Source organism: Mauremys reevesii, linkage group 13 (genome assembly GCF_016161935.1).
Source record: "Mauremys reevesii isolate NIE-2019 linkage group 13, ASM1616193v1, whole genome shotgun sequence".
NCBI lineage: Eukaryota > Metazoa > Chordata > Testudines > Geoemydidae > Mauremys > Mauremys reevesii.
The window spans coordinates 30,857,245-30,873,774 of NC_052635.1; the positions used below are offsets into that span (position 1 = coordinate 30,857,245).

Below are 16,530 nucleotides of genomic sequence, written 5' to 3' on the forward strand. Positions count from 1 at the left end.
ATATCAGTTACTCAGGGCACAAAGCCCTGATCCACAAGGGAGGATTTTTCAATACAGTTTATAAAGTGTTTTGCTGATCCCACCTCACTGTGGCTTTATTTAAGGCTCTTCATTTTAAAACAGTGAGTTTTTTGCATTTGTTTATGAGGCTGGACCCTACAGCATCTCTGATTCTGCTTCCATTGACACTAGTGACAAAATTCCCATTCAAATCAATGGTGCAGACTGAACCTTTATTACACATGCCATTCCTCGCAGTCCTTAATAATATTTCATGTTATAACATGATCACCCTTATCACAGCACTATGTGCCTGGTGCAGTATATGCTCCATACACAGAATCCCTCAGGACAGCTTGTGGATTTGTATTATTTTTTCATTCGTAAACCAATGCTGTAGGATATTCTGTGCCTGGTCACTTTCTAGAAATAAACAGACTGACTACAGAAATCAGGCTAGAGGTTCCCATTGGTGTCACAGAGACACGTTGCGTTTTGATTTCTAAATACTGAATACACTCTCTCCACTTGCCCTTTGGAGCAAGTACTGAATGGCATTCCTTTCAAGTGGAATGGTAGCCACATCCCCACCAACCAACCTACAAACACTATGTAGAAAAATGGGATTCTATTTGGTCTATGGTTTGTGGGCAGCTTGATTCTGCCATTCCCAGTAGTTTAGGCAAAAGTTTAATATATCTGTAGACAAATAATCGATCGGAGTCACAGTTCTGGCTCCCACACAACAATGCTGAAAGCTTTGGACCAGATCAGCACTTCCTTGTAATCGCATACGTATCACTGTGTAAAAATAACTACTCCTCTATCTGATGCACTGTAAATTGCTAACGTTTGTATTCACTGCAGCCCATTCTCTTAGCAGCATGTAAAACTGTACTTACGGAACACAGCTCCCACTGCTCTCCAAGTTAAGAAATCAAGCCGTTAACGAACAAATCCAGGCTCAGTTAACCCCCCAGCATACCTGCCTGGTATGGCAAGCAGCCAAGCTGGCCAGCTTATCACAGTCAGTTTCAGACTTACAGTTTCCTTGTACTAATAGCTGCTAAATGAAGTTGCACTTCAAGGGTTTGGGGGGCGTGTCCTACCTCTCTTTCCAAGTCCCTGTTTGTTGTAATCCAATGCTCAGCTTGATGATGTCAAGCAGCTACTTGCTCAGTTTCAACCTCCCTGCACATAGGAGGATCAATTTCCTTTTAGCAAAAGCTTTGTTTAGATTTGCTTGTAACCTCATCTCCCAGCAGCTGCATGTGGCTTAACATCCTTCCTTCAATTTTGAACAGTTGCCTTTGTCACAGAGGTCTCCTACTTACTGTAACAACCACTAAAGATCTCCCACCTGTTTAGTGCCTTGTGTGGACAGCTGTTCTAGGTGCCCTTTGCATATTGTTCAGATTCACTTCTCAGCTGCACCTTGGTGTTTTTCCTTTTTCCTAAGTGTTTTGGTGTGATGAGCCGTAACAACCAACACAGTGAGAACAATTTTATGGGAGACAGCAACAGGAAAAACCCAGTGGAGTAAGAACCTTAAATTTTATAGAGCACTTTTTGCTTCAAAGGATCCCAAAGTGCATACAATACTTTAAAAAATTATCTGAAGTCCATGCACACTTTACTTCAACCACCACTGGAATGTAGTCAACTCTGGGGTGAAAAGCAGCAACTATTAACAACACTACACAACAATTAAGGACCGAAGGCTCAGAGACAGCATAGTGGCAAGCAGTGTGAAAATCCAGATATGACAGATAGATACTATTATTATTTATTTGTATTACGGTATATTAGTGCAATCAGGATCAGGGCCCCATTGTGCTAGGCTCTGTACAGACAAATTAGGAAGCCATAGTCCCTCCCCAAAGAGCATCTCACAGGGTCTGATCCAATTCCCACTAGAGACAATGAGAGCTTTCCCACTGACTTTAAGAGATTTGGACTGGGTCCAAGGTGAGCAATTTGGCGAGATTAACAAGAGCGGAGTGAACTTAGTTTCTCCAGCTTCAGTCTTACGATACACATGATAGAAACCAAATCAGACTAGTAGCTGGGAGATGTTCCCATCCTGTGCTTCTTCCATAAGGTACCAGATGGCCATTGGTGCCATCCGGCCTCAACCTCACTAGCTGCCTTCACGACAGCTGGGAAAATCCCCCTCATACCAAGAAAAGGCAGCTTAACTGGGTCTGCTGTGAATCTGTTTTACTCTGTCTCCTCCAGAGAGACTCTCTTTTTATGTTAATTAGAAAAGAACAAACCATTCAGTCTGATATAGACTTACATTAGCCCCTGCCACATGTGCCGGAAGAGAGAACAGTACCCAGAAGAAAAAGTAGACAGCAAGAGAATTGCCATGATGATTCCAGTAAGTCACTGAAGAAGGAAAAAGCCAGTCAGCAAAACCAGGCGTGCCCTCTCTTTTTGTGATCTCTGAGCCCAAACCAACCTGGAGTGCCTAGAATCTCTGAGCATCTTGACTCGATTCTCTTTTGTTCTGAGGCCAACTTCAGGAAGTGAGTTTTATTTCCAAAAACATATCAGTTGACATCAACCAACCTCTCTATGGTACTTTTGAGTCACACATTATTACTTACCCAAAAATAACTGTAAGAAATTCTGAACACAAAGCGATGCCTGTATTAGAGACACATAATTGGCAGAGGGAGGCTCTGCAGCGTGACTGCTGAGAGATACATTATCCAGCAACAGCACCAACAGATTGCTCTGCTGATCCAGCGAGGGCTGGAGTTCCTGCGCTCGCTCCAGCTCAGATGTTAAATAAACCCACAAAACTAGTGGGTCTCACACAAATGCTTAGATGTAAGGCCTTTGGGGCAGAGACTGGCTTTTAGAGTCCTTGTCTGGGGCTCCTACGAGCTACCATCACAGAGCCAATATTCAATAATAAAGCATGATAGAGATGCAGGAGCATGGGCACACTATGTTTGCTCCTTCGAGATCTCCAATCCTGCCTCCTAACTGCTCCCTTTGTCTCCTCCTATTCTCTGCTTTGGTCCTTCTTTCTCCCTGCCTCCAACGTTTAGAACAGCCTCCTGTACCCTGTGTTCCTTTCCTCCCACTAACCCACGTGTTCCCTGAAGACACTAGGGCATCTCCTCACCAATGCTGCCTCCACTAGGGCTGGTCAAAAATTCTCCATCAAAGCTCTTCTTCAATGGGTTTTCAAGTCAACAAAATGTTGACTTTTCATTGAAAACTGGAAACCCAAATCTTTGTGGCCAAAAACTGAAAACTTTGGGGGTTTGGCCAAAAAATTGTAGTTTTTGGTATTTTGATGAAAGTAAAAAAATGTCTAAGGAAACTTCCCTCCCTCCACATTTTCTTAATAGTTCTCATCTCCACCTCTCCTTGAACTGCCTTTTTCTATTTCAGTGGTTTTCAAACTTTTTTCATTTGCAGACCCCTAAAAAATGTCAATATGGAGGCACAGACCCCTTTGGAAATCTTCGACATGGGTCCGCAGCCCCCAGGTTGAAAACCACGGGTCTATGGTAACAGCAACCTTTTGTGGACCCCTTAGACATAGTCTGCGGACCCCAGGTTGAAAACCATTGTTCTACTGGATTTGAGGGTAAGATCTTTGGGGCAGAGACTTTCTGTTTCACAGACTTTCTGAAGTAGTGGGTTAAAAAATAAAAAAACCTTCCAGGCCACAATGGCATGTATCAATAGGCCCAGAGAGCTAGGAAGAAATTGATAGACTAGATTAACACAAAGTTGGGCAAACTGGTTCAGCAAAAGATACAACTGGCCTTAACGCTCAGTGCATGAAGCCTCTCATATCACTGTTACTCCAGTTCACTACTGCGTCTGTCTAAAGTGTTCGTTTTGCTGTTTCTTGCCTTCTAGCTGCCTGATCTGCGTGGCCCAGGCCAGGTGGGAAGTGACATGGCCACTTTGGACAAGAGGAATGTTGGTTTTGCTGTAGCATGCTGCTGATGTCTGTTGTTTCCTCTGGAGCCACCAGAGCTGGCCTGCAAGGAATCGCAATATTTGTTTCTTGAGACTCATGTATTATGTGGCAGGGAACAGGCTTCAGAGCCGCCCTGCAAGGAATTAACGGAACTATCAGGCTTAGCAGCTGGGACTGTGATTTTGCAGCCATGGACTTCACTAGACTCTGGTGCAGCAAAGGATAACAAAGCATGTGACAGTGAGGAGCCCCAAGGTGTCCTGGGGCTGATTGTTGTTCTTTAGCTTGTGATCAAAGGGAACAGGGGAAATGGCATTCTCAGGGGGCTGTGTGAACCAATCCTCAAGGCTGATAACATAGGGACACAATCACCACAGCAGCTGAGTGCTGCTTAACTGTGCACCCACTAAATGTTCCAGTGAAAAAAACAAACAGCAGAAAGGACTGTTAGGAACTCCTGCACAGCAAGGAAATAACCTCTCCTTTCAGAAAGACCTGACCTGCTTCTGACTTAAGTGCAGTCTGAATTTAGTTCTCCAAAAAAGGTAACTGACATTTTTACAGCAATACACATGGGATTATCTATGTTCCTTGCATAAATTATGTTTTCCACCAGCATAAAACTGTACTTAAGGACTCCATTAATGTTACTCGATGAGACAGACAAAGAAATATGGAGTTGCACAATATAGGTCTGAAAAAAATGTGGCAGGCTCTGATTTTTGCCAGACTTCCTACCCACGCCCCCCACTTTAAACAGACTTTGGGTCGTAAAACGCAGAGCTCATTTCAACAAGCTGCTGGGCTCGTTAAAGAAAGTGGGGAAGTCTGCAACTTTCCAGTAAAACACTGAAAGCTGGCAATGTTGGGATGAGAAAAAGACTATTGGCTGAAAGCAGTTTTAGTGACAAATTACCCTCTTTCTTTCTGCCTGAAATCTAAAAGAGTGGGCCCTATTTGTCAGTGTCCTAAGATAATGCAGGAGCATCGACATGTCCCCATACAAATCATCCTGGGGCTCCCAGGCCAATTTCAAAGCTATAAAACCAGATATATTCAGCAGCAGGCTGTGAAATATACAAAAATCGAGGAATTTGTAAAGCACCTAATCCACTAACAAGTCACATCAGGATTGTCTGTATTAATGGCTGGGGTCTGATGACCATTTGTGGGGGGAGAGGCATTAGCAGTATTGTGTCACTGGGAATGTGTGGACGTGCAGAGAGAGAGACACTTGGGATGCTGCTGCTGAGCTGCTCAGCCTGGGGATCTCATGCCAGCAGGGCAGAGTACTCTCAAAACATGTTTACTTTGAGCAGAAACTATTTATAGTGCCAATAATCTGCATGGAGACACGAAAGATTTTTGTTGCAAAGTGAGTGGTGGGGCTTTGCTTCTGGACAATTTCACTCCACACGTTTATACTGTTCCCCTGACCTGCTACTGGTCCCAGGGCATCTTATCTCCTCTGCTGTTTAACCAAACACTTCTTTAAATGTTTGGCCCAGCTATTTAGTTGCTTGAGTTTGATCCCAAACTCTTTCCAGAGAATATGTATTTTTCTATTAAATAAAAAAGGCTTTGCTTTTACTTTATGAAAATAAATCACTGCCCATGGAAAAATATGCTCCAATTATTCATTTTTTGTATAGCATCTTCCATGTGAATGGTCTTGCAAAACAATTCACTGCCAGTTACATGCATATGTAGAGAGGCAGCATATGTGAACAGATCTCAGATTTAGATCTAATAGTGAGCTATGCTACCACGTGATGATGATGATTCATAGAGTTTAAGGGCAGAAGGATCCATTAGATCAGAGGTTCGCAACCATTTTTTTTCTGAGGCCCCCCCAACATGCTATAAAAACTTCACGGCCCACCTGTGCCACAACAACTGATTTTCTGCATGTAAAACCCAGGGCTGGCATTAGGGGGTAGCAAGCAGGGCAATTGCCCGGGGCCCCACACCACAGGGGCCCCCCGTGAAGCTAAGTTGTTCAGACTTCGGCTTCAGCCCCGAATGGCAGGGCTCAGGGACCTGGGCTTCAGCCCTGCGTGGTGGGGGTTCAGCTTTCTTCCATGGGCCCCCGAGAGTCTAATGCTGGCCCTGCTTGGCGGCCCCCCACAGGGCTCCGAACCCCTGGTTGAGAACCACTGCATTAGATCATCTAGCCTAGCCTCCTGTGTAACATAGGCCATTACATTTCACCCAGTTACCCCTGTATTGAGCCCAGTGACTTGTCACACCCAGAAAGGCATCCACTCTTGATCTGAAAGCATCAAAAGATGGAGAATCCACCACTTCCCTGGGGATTTTGTTGCAAAGGTTAATCACCCTCACTGTTAAAACATTGTTCCTTATTTCCAGTTTGAATTTGTCTGGCTTCAGCTTCCAGTCACTGGTTCTTGTTATGCCTTTCTTTCTCTGCTAGATGAAAGAGCCCTTTAGTGCTCACTATTTTCTCCCCATGAAGGTACTTATACACTGTTATCATGAAACATCTCAGTCTTCCTTTTGGTAATCTAAACAGACTGTGCTCTTTAAGTCTCTCACTATACAGCATTTTCTCCAGCCCTTGAATCATTTTGGGGGTTTTTTTCCCCTCCAGTTTTTCAATATTCTTTTTAAAATACAGACAACAGAACTAGATTCGGTTTTCCAGTATTGGTCTCACCAATGCCCTTATACAGAGGAAAAATCACCCCATGCTCTGCTTACTACTCCCCTGTTTATACATCCAAGGATCACATTCGTCCGTTCTGCCCTAGCATTTCACTGGGATCTCATGTTAAGTTGCTTGTCCACAATGACCCCTAGATCCATTTTAGAGTTACTGCTTTCTAGGCCACAGTTCCCCATTCTGTAGGTATGCCCTGCATTGCTTGTTCCTAGATGTAGAACTTTACATTTGGCTGCACTAAAACACATGCTTTGAATGGGCCTGGTTTACCAAGTGATCCAGATTGCTTTGTATGACCTCCCTGTCCTCATCGTTATTTACCACTCCACCAATATTTGTGTCATCCATAAATTTTATCCGCAGTGATTCTTCCAGACCATGATTAAAATATTGACTAGCATCAGGCCTAGTACTGACCCCCATGGAACCCTCCTAGAAAACCCGCATTCAATGATGATTCTGCATTGACAACTATTTTTTCAGATCTGTCAGTTACCCAATTCTAAAACCATTTAATGTGTGCTGTATAGATAGTGTATAGTGCTATTTTTAAATCAGAATGTCATGCAGTACAAAGTCAAATGCCTTATTAAAGGCTAAGTATATTACATCTATTCAGTTACTTTTATCAACCAAACTTGTAATCTCATCAAAGAATGAAGTCAGGTTTATTTGACAAGACCTATTTTCCATAAACCCACATTGACTGGCATTAATTTTATTCCTAGCCTTTAATCTTGTATTAATTTGAACCCTGATATACATCTATATAGCACCTTTCATCCAGACAGATCCCAAAGCATGTTACAAACTAACTTAAATACTATATAATGATATAGGACTCACTTTACCGGCTGCCTATAGGATGAAATGCAGCAACCATTTAACAGTGCAAAGCAGAGAGACCAAGCATAAATCCTTCTTGTTTGTTTATCCAAAGGGATCCAGAGGTTTCTTCAGTGTAAGCCCACAAAGGTCATGCACCCAGCTACCTATTCATCAGAAAACCATCCTACTTGCAAAAGCTGTCTTGTTTGTGTGACACAGACATGAGTATCAGCATCTGCTGTGGGTAGCTCTCAGCATAATTCAGAATGGGAAAAAAAATATATGGTGCATTTATCAAATGTTAGGTTGGGTTGGCTATTGGAGGCTTCTGATTACCAGCTGGGGCCAAGCACACAACGGGAGCAGAAAATGAGAGCCTGCATAATGTAGTATCAAGGAAGATCTGATAAGTGAGTTTCTCTGAGTTGTTTACAACAGAGAGACTTTCAGGAGTTCCTCAAAGTGCTATGCTTTGATTTTCCCTTTCCTTCCAAAAAGCCAGTTGACCTAGTTACAGGAAAGTAGATAGCAGGATAGATTGTTACTTGAGCTTCTCACTTTTGGAGAGTGGAATGAAGCGCTAATAAAACAGAAGTAAATGGGGAGTGTTTCTCAAACTGGGGTCGCTGCTTGTGCAGGGAAAGCCCCTGGCCGGCCGGGTCTGTTTGTTTACCTGCCCCATCTGCAGGCCCAGCTGATCACGGCTCCCACTGGCTGCGGTTTGCCGCTGCAGGCCAATGGGAGCTGCTGGAAGCGGCAGCTAGTATGTCCCTCGGCCCACGCCGCTTCCAGCAGCCCCCATTGGCCCGCAGCAGTGAACTGCGGCCAGTGGGAGCCGCGATCAGCCAGACCTGCGGACGGGGCAGGTAAACAAACCGGCCCAGCCCGCCAGGGGCTTTCCCTACACAACTCTAGTTTGAGAAACACTGGTGTAGCAGGTGCTAAAGGCTACAGGCTGTGATCCCTCCCCCCTCCCTATTAACAGCTAAAATAATGAGTCTCACTGTGGATCTGAAGAAGCCCTGTAGAGATTTAGGTCCTGATTTCTGCTCCCAGACAATGTAATGCCGTAAATTTTAATGGCAATATTCCTGATGATGTATACTGGTGAAAGATCGGAATCAGGCCTTAGCATCCGACTCATGTTTTCTAAGCTGTCATTGAGTCACAGAACTTTAATCCTCATGCTTCAAGGCATATCCTGAGTCAATAAGCCTCCCCTGTTCAGCTTCATGTTAAAAGTGTGAGGTGCCTTGTACAAAATGGCAACCAAATTTCAGTACCTGCTGACAGATAACTGAGCACAGGTTACGCTGCCAGTTACCATTCGTGACAAGGAGGTTTCATATTTTGGTCACCATTCTTTTTCCCCGCTGAGATGAGAATCCTAGAGATCCTTGCTACATCCAGCAAGATTTTGATTTAAAAAACATATGAGTACATGGGAATACATGGGAGTAAAGAGGAAGTGTCTATTTGATACCATTGTGTCTAGCTACGGATCCTGTATTTTCGCAAAGTCTTAGTATTTCTCAGCACACTGGGAAACTTCTGAAATCCATGCACGTACCATCAGGCCATATTCTGACTTCCATTGGTATGTGATACATATGATTACACAAGAAACGAGAAAACCCAGGAAGGTGTGTTTGTAAGAAGAAGTAGAATCATCTATGGAGAGGAATACCCACTAGAATAATGCCAATTGTTCATCCACTACAGCCGGATCCAAAGCCTAGTGAAGTGTCCTAAAAGAAGTAGCAAATATAGTTATATCGGGGCAAATTTTGGTCACTTTTAATGAAAAATGTAAACTCTTCGCCGGAATCTGAAAAACAAAGTGTAACTGTATTTCACAAGAACAGCAAGCTGATAATAGAGCTATTTATAAGGCTGAAAAAATACTTCGCTTCAGATACTGAAATGTTAATGGAGGAAAAATCTGGCAGGGTGTGCTGCTTTTGTGGTCAGTGAGCTCTTTCAACTCTGCAAAAATGTGACTGCCAAAAAGTTATTAAGTCTGAACGTGTGAATTTCCTGGACTGGCCCAGTGGTCTCAGGCATGATCTGCAGCAGCTATTCTTTATAGCTGCCTGTAACAATGCCCGCACTTTCCCACTCCTGAGGCACTGCAAACTGTGGTCAGTTTCTGCATAAACTATGTACTGATTTCATGAGCACTGAATATACGTGTTTAACTTGCCCAACATTACTCAGGAGAAACCAATTGATTCAGCATCTCCCAAGCAGTGACACCACTGAAGGTGATGATGGGTCCTGGAGCTGGATATCTTCTTATTAGACTCCCAGGGAGGGGGGCATTAAACAAGAAAAGTCTAGGATGGAAAAAACACTCACACATGCTGGAATGCAGTGACACACCCTAAGCGACAAGACTTGGAAGAGAGAGACCAAATTATTAATAGTAATTTATGAAGCATCCTGTATCCCTTAAGTGCCTGATCTCAACACTGTATGAGTTTTCTGTGCTAAAAAGAATGCAACTGTAGTTTTGAAATGAGAGGCAGAAAAGCAATGTTTCCTAAATCCTTATCACGCAAAGAAGAATGTCCCAAAAGTCAAACCCTCTTCACTTGGGATCAAACCTTCCAGTAAACAGAAAGGAAAATGGTAAACATTGCAATCCTGTTCTCTGTCAAAGACTCTGAAATGCATGTTTATACCGGGAATACTGTGGTTATGCTAATTAGTGGGTTGCACACAATACAATAACAAGGACACTTTGCAAAAGACTGGTTGTAAAACACTCCTAGAAGATTAAAGCTAGACCAGCTAGATTGAATATATATATATATATATATATATATATATATATATATATATATATATATATATATATATATATATATATATGGGTTGGTTTGGAGGTTTGTGGGAGAGAGGGGTTGTTTTCTTTTGTTTTTGTGCCACTGCTAACATAATTGAGGTAGATAGACAGATATAGTGATGGACTATTGAAGTCAGTGGAAGGTCCCAGTTCCTCAGCACAGATAGTTACTTAGATGCCTGAATATGAATTGAGGAGCCTAATTCTGGCACCCATTTGTTAAGCTCTTGGCCATAGCACCTTTACTAATTACTGTGCACCAGGATCAACTGAGACTTGGATAATCTCAAACTTCTACAAACCCCGGTAAATGGTATTTTTTAGTCTCTTTGAAACCTTTTAGGGGGTTGCTGCCCACTTTTGTTATCTTGAAACTATTTCTGGGACTTACAGCCTGGGTCCCCAGCCAGCTTTGAATAAACAAACAAACTGCAGGGAGAAATGTGTGTGTTGATAATGTAGTCAAGAAAGTAAATCTTTTTAAGAAATTGAAGGAATTAAAGTTTCTGAACAGAAGGAGAAAGAGATTTGGAAAAGTCAAGCCAGGCAACAGTGGGCAGGGATTTATCTCGGGCATCTGTGTGATCATGTGTTTTTCCTTTAGGAATGAATTCAGTCTCCTAACTGGAGACACAAGAGGACTGTTTTCCTCTTTTTTTAAACCAGTGCAAAAACAACATGAGCAACTGTAACATGTTAAACACTTCCTGGCAGTGCGACAAAAATCTGACATCTAAAATGTCAGTGATGAGGCCAGGAGGATTTACATGATTAACATGACTTATGAGAAGTATTAACTCCTTCACTGCCTTCAGAGCATCCCCTTGGAAAGCGAAAGTCTGCGACTAGAGCACAATGGAAAGAAAGAGAGAGGACGTCAAGAGCAAAGAGAAATGGCCGTGCTCTGTAGTTTTCTGTATTGCTATATACGCTATCACTGAAGATATTTGGATCAGGGCCCCAGCTAGTATAAATCAGCAGCGCTCTCACAGCTATACCAGTTGATACCAGCTGAGGCTCCAGTATGTTTATGTTTTACATAAAGATCTATGAGGCCCCACCCCCGACTCACTGCTACTTCTTCCAAATCCTGGAACAAAGTCATTCATAATTGTGAGTTTATAACAGCAGACTCAATTAATAAATACAAGAGTAAACACTTGCATAGTAATCTATATCTTCCAAGCTGTATGCAGAGAGGAGTTACTTAAGGTTACCAACACCCCTTTGGGCTGCATTGATTTTATTATTCCATTTTATAGACGAGAGAGCAGTTAACAGGTTAAGTGACTGACCCAGAGCCACACAGCAGATCATAGAATCATAGAATCTCAGAGTTGGAAGAGACCTCTGGAGGTCATCTAGTCCCACCCCCTGCTCAAAGCAGGACCAATCCCAACTAAATCATCCCAACCAGGGCTTTGTCAAGCCTGACCTTAAAAAACTCCAATGAAGGAGATTCTACCACTTCCCTAGGTAACACATTCCAGTGCTTCACCGCTCTCTGAGCGAAAAAGTTTTTCCTAATATCCAACCTAAATCTCCCCCACTGCAACTTGAGACCATTACTCCTCGTTCTGTCATCCGGTACCACTGAGAACAGTCTAGATCCATCCTCTTTGGAACCCCCTTTCAGGTAGTTGAAAGCAGCTATCAAATCCCCCCTCATTCTTCTCTTCTGCAGACTAAACAGTCCCAGTTCCCTCAGCCTCTCCTCATAAGTCATGTGCTCCAGCCCCCTAATCATTTTTGTTGCCCTCCGCTGGACTCTTTCCAATTTTTCCACATCCTTCTTGTAGTGTGGGGCCCAAAACTGGACACAGTACTCCAGATGAGGCCTCACCAATGTTGAATAGAGGGGAATGCTCATGTCCCTCTATCTGCTGGCAATGCCCCTACTTATACAGCCCAAAATGCTGTTAGCCTTCTTGGCAACAAGGGCACACTGTCGACTCATCCAGCTTCTCATCCACTGTAACCCCTAGGTCCTTTTCTGCAGAACGGCTGCCTAGCCATTCGGTCCCTAGTCTGTAGCAATGCATGGGATTCTTCCATCCTAAGTGCAGGACTCTGCCCTTGTCCTTGTTGAACCTCATCAGATTTCTTTTGGCCGAATGCTCTAATTGTCTAGGTCCCTCTGTATCCTATCCCTACCCTCCAGCGTATCTACCACTCCTCCCAGTTTAGTGTCATCTGCAAACTCGCTGAGGGTGCACTCCACACCATCCTCCAGATCATTAATGAAGATACAGAACAAAACCGGCCCCAGGACCAACTGTTGGGGCACTCCGCTTGATACTGGCTGCCAACTAGACATGGAGCCATTGATCACTACCCATTGAGCCCGACGATCTAGCCAGCTTTCTATCCACCTTATAGTCCATTCATCCAGCCCGTACTTCTTTAACTTGCTGGCAGAGGCAGGATTAACTTGGGAGTTCCGGTCTCCCAGTCCCAACCTCACTCCACTAGGGTCATGCTGCCTCTCCTATTGCACTAGGAATAATTGATGTCATAAATTTAACAGCATGACTTCAGTGCAGGCTCCAATGGGAGAGCAGTGGCTGAGAGGCAGCAAAACCTCATTTGAACCAAAATAAAGAAGTCCAGAAAAAAAGATGGAAAAACATTTCAAACAGTGAATGGAGTTCACATTTGAAACATGTTCATGGGTGGATGTGTACACTGCTCTGTTTGAAAGCGTGTCTGGTCTGTTTTAATTCTAAAGGGATATCAGAATACAAAGAAGCACCCACTAAACACCCCAAATTCCATTAGCAACCCCATGTCTGAAGTGGTCACTTTAAATTAAGGGCCAGATCCTCAGTCCTCACATAGATGCTTTACAATGCTCTGGCAGCACAAAGGGTCATAAAGCAGCTCTAATTAGTACCACTAGGCGGTAAAACTGGCTTTATGCTACTTTCTAATAGCATAGTATCTCTGGCATTGGTGCGCATTGGGAATGTGCTGGAATGTGAGGAGGGCTGGCTGGTGTGCCCTGGGTTCCAATAACCCCTTTATGGGCTGTTACTACCAGTGCAAGTTAGAACAGCCTTGAGGCTCTAACAGGCACCAGCAGCCCCAGGGGTTGGGAGAGACATGCTGGCCCTTCCTTCTCAGGTCCTATACCCAGTGCAGCTCAGCGGACCCAAAAGTCAGAGTCTAAGATCCTCATCTGATTTCCAGTGAAATGTTCACGTTTTAATTAAAGACCCGCCTCTGTTGGCAACCTAGTTTTGCTGGTCCCTTAGGAGGTTGATTCACAGATGTCACTGCAGTTCTGTATAATATTCATACTAGCATGTCTGTCTTTAAAGTTTTTTCAAAAGTTTCTTTTTTCTGTTATTTTTGGTACTCTTTGATATGTTTGCTTTTACTATTGCCTCCATAAACAATGAGAAGAAATAGCTCAATAATAGAATTCCTGAATGTTAGATATATACTAATATGTCTCTCCAACTGTTTTACCAATAACCTGTATTCTGGCAGCTTCAGGAAACAATGGGCCTGATCCAAAATCCATGGCAATCAGTGGAAAGGCATTTCTAGGGGGTTAGATGAGACCCTAAATTAACAAATTCTGAAAGAACCAACTGGTCAAACAAAACTAGAAAGACACAGAGATTATAACCCCTTTATCAAAACCAGTGACTCACGCTTGCACACTCATTCAGGGGATGGGAATGAAAACAGTGACTCAACCTGTTAAGGATTTAGACAGAGAAAAAATATATTAAAAAACGTTTAGCAGCATTAGTAACAGCCACGGAGCGCAAAACACTACCCTGACTAGCTGTCAATCAGCTCAGCAGATCACAAATAGAATGAGTCATTTATCCACATGACATGACAGAAGAGTGGAGAGTCTCAGAAGGGCAAGGATGCTTACAATGCAGTAATGGTAGATACAGTTAGAAAAGATGGAAATTATTAAATAGTGAGCAAGTGCTTCAGAGAAGAAGAAATAAAAAGAAAAGAAAGATCTTGACATTGTGGGTCCAATGCAAGCAGGTAAGAGTTGGACCTTGTAGATTTCCACTCCCCACCAAACACTGCTTTCTTGAGGTACTAGAAAAAGATGGTAAGCAGGAAAGAGACCCAGCCGAAAAGACTGACTGGTGCTTCACTGGGGAATTATGGACAAACCGTATATGTTAACACCCAGACATGAATAGGGAAAGAATACCAGTATTTACTATATGCTAGTAGACCATGTTCCAGTGAAACTAATTTGGGAACTCTGTAGCTGTTATGGTGTTTGTATTTGGAGAGTTCTCCAGCCTTGACAAAACATCTAGATTTTGTGGAAACTATTTGAGTGCCCAATTAAAGAATAACTGAAGTCAACAGTAGTGACAGCCATGTATGAGTAACTGAAGGCAGAACTTGGCCCAATACTTAATGATTAATGTTCCTTAGGGATGAATGACTTTAAGTGATGTTTTAAAAGCCGGTTGTAAGGATTGGATAACTGAATACAGTTCAGGCTAAAAGAAAATACCTACAGGAACTGAACTAAACTATTGGGAAAACAATTCTCTGCAATGAAAACTCCACTATTAATTATGCCCAGTAGATCCAATTGACGTGGCAATCATTAATAATGGGGAAGACTAAACATTTTACAAAACAGTAGTCCAATGATTATTATTAGCAGGCAGAAAAGTGATTAATTGGGTTTATTAAAGAGCAAACTACAGCATCTCAGTGTTTCTGAAACACATACAATCCACAAGACAGGCCAGTGCCCAGCCATGTATACAGGTTAAAGGAGCTGTGATCAAAGGAAAACATACGTTACCTGTAATTTTATAATTATAAGCTTGACTTGTCAACAACCCAGACTTTCCTATTCTGAAATTCCAATATGTTACCTTTTAGCCAGACATTTAACAAATTCTAAATTCTTCAATTCTACTCAGGATCTATCTGTCACTTGTGAAAAAACAGAAATGAGCAGAGCGAATCATCATCTACTACAGTGAACACAGAGGAATGTTCCACATCTTCACTATTATCTACGGAGACCCTTGTGATTAATATGGACAGCACTAATCCACAATCCTGATAGCTTCTTGCCAGCAGTGTTGCACAAAGAACTGCACCGAATTGTCTCCAAGAAGGCTTGGCCAGATATGCTACATTTTGCTTTAGAAACTGCCCAAGCAAGATTACATTTCAAGGACTTAATTCTTGCCCCTTCATTCAACTAACACATAGATACACACGAGATGCACCATTGGCTCAGTCTGGCACAACCAATTCACATACCATAGCAGTTTATTTTTGTAAATGATTAGGATAACCTCATGGCATTTTCTGCTTCTTTTCCCACAGTTGATATCACTAGGATGACTTCATCCTTATCTCTTGTTAGACATGTGTGGTTTGAAATGATGTTATGCAGAACCAGATGCATGCTAGGAAATAGAACGAGCATTTGGAAATCCCTTGTGATGAATAAAGTTGAAGGGATAAGCTTTCTATGTTAAAAATGATCATTTGCCTTTCCTAAGCACATGCCACCTGAGGAGCCTAAAGCACTTTGCAAACATTAATTAAGCCTCACATGGCCTGTAAAGACATCTTCATCCCCATGTTATAGCTAAAACTTTTTCATAGCATCCATCACTATGGTATCTGAATGCTTAGTGACTTACTCGCTCACATAGTGAGTGATACAACTGGGAAGAGAATGCAGAATTCCTGACACTGCGCACGCGCACACACAATGAAGCAGTTGAGATTCAGCTGTGACCTTTCCTGCCTAAAGATTTTTCTGGTGCATGTAAAAAGGATAAGAAAGTTAGGTTTCTAACAGGGTAAAAGTCTGGGTATTTCCTGGCACAGCCCATATCAGTGACTTACTGGGAGAGTCCTGTCCCAGGGAGCACATTTAATTTTCACAGATGACCTGATTACAAAGAGAGTGGCCCATGGGGATGACCAGTCCCAGCATGCAATTGCCCATATCCAGCCAGAGGAGGGGCCCAGAGATGATGGGTTTCAGGACACAAAGCCTAATCTAATGTGTTGAGTGTGCTCTGGTTTCATGTGTGGCCAAAATGCTTAGGTTTTCAGCTTGCTTTGTTGATTCCCCCTGCTTTGTTACACTGTGCCTTTACATTGTAAAGTGGTTTAGAAGGTCTAAGTATTAAAGTTGCATGCTGAAAATGGCTTCTTTATTGCATATCTGGTTATCTGGTAGCCAGTTTT

At 42.8% G+C, this 16,530-nt stretch overlaps 2 protein-coding genes across 5 annotated transcripts in view; one reads left to right on the forward strand and one right to left on the reverse strand.

Annotated features, from left to right (window-relative positions):
- Nucleotides 1–16,456, forward strand: part of LOC120380750 (adenosine deaminase-like) — an 81,354-nt gene extending 64,898 nt beyond the window's left edge. The window contains exons 12-13 of one of the 2 annotated variants that reach the window (XR_005587854.1): nt 3,889–4,497; nt 15,237–16,456. The gene's annotated coding sequence lies outside the window, so the exon portion shown is untranslated. The remainder of the gene's footprint in view (nt 1–3,888; nt 4,498–15,236) is intronic. The other variant, XM_039498681.1, reaches the window with a different exon arrangement.
- Nucleotides 1–16,530, reverse strand: part of PKIG (cAMP-dependent protein kinase inhibitor gamma) — a 50,693-nt gene that overhangs the window by 30,122 nt on the left and 4,041 nt on the right. The window contains exon 1 of one of the 3 annotated variants that reach the window (XM_039498692.1): nt 903–1,068. The exons of the other annotated variants lie outside the window; for them this stretch is intronic. The gene's annotated coding sequence lies outside the window, so the exon portion shown is untranslated. Of the gene's footprint in view, nt 1–902; nt 1,069–16,530 lie in introns of those variants that run through there. 3 annotated transcript variants of the gene reach the window in all.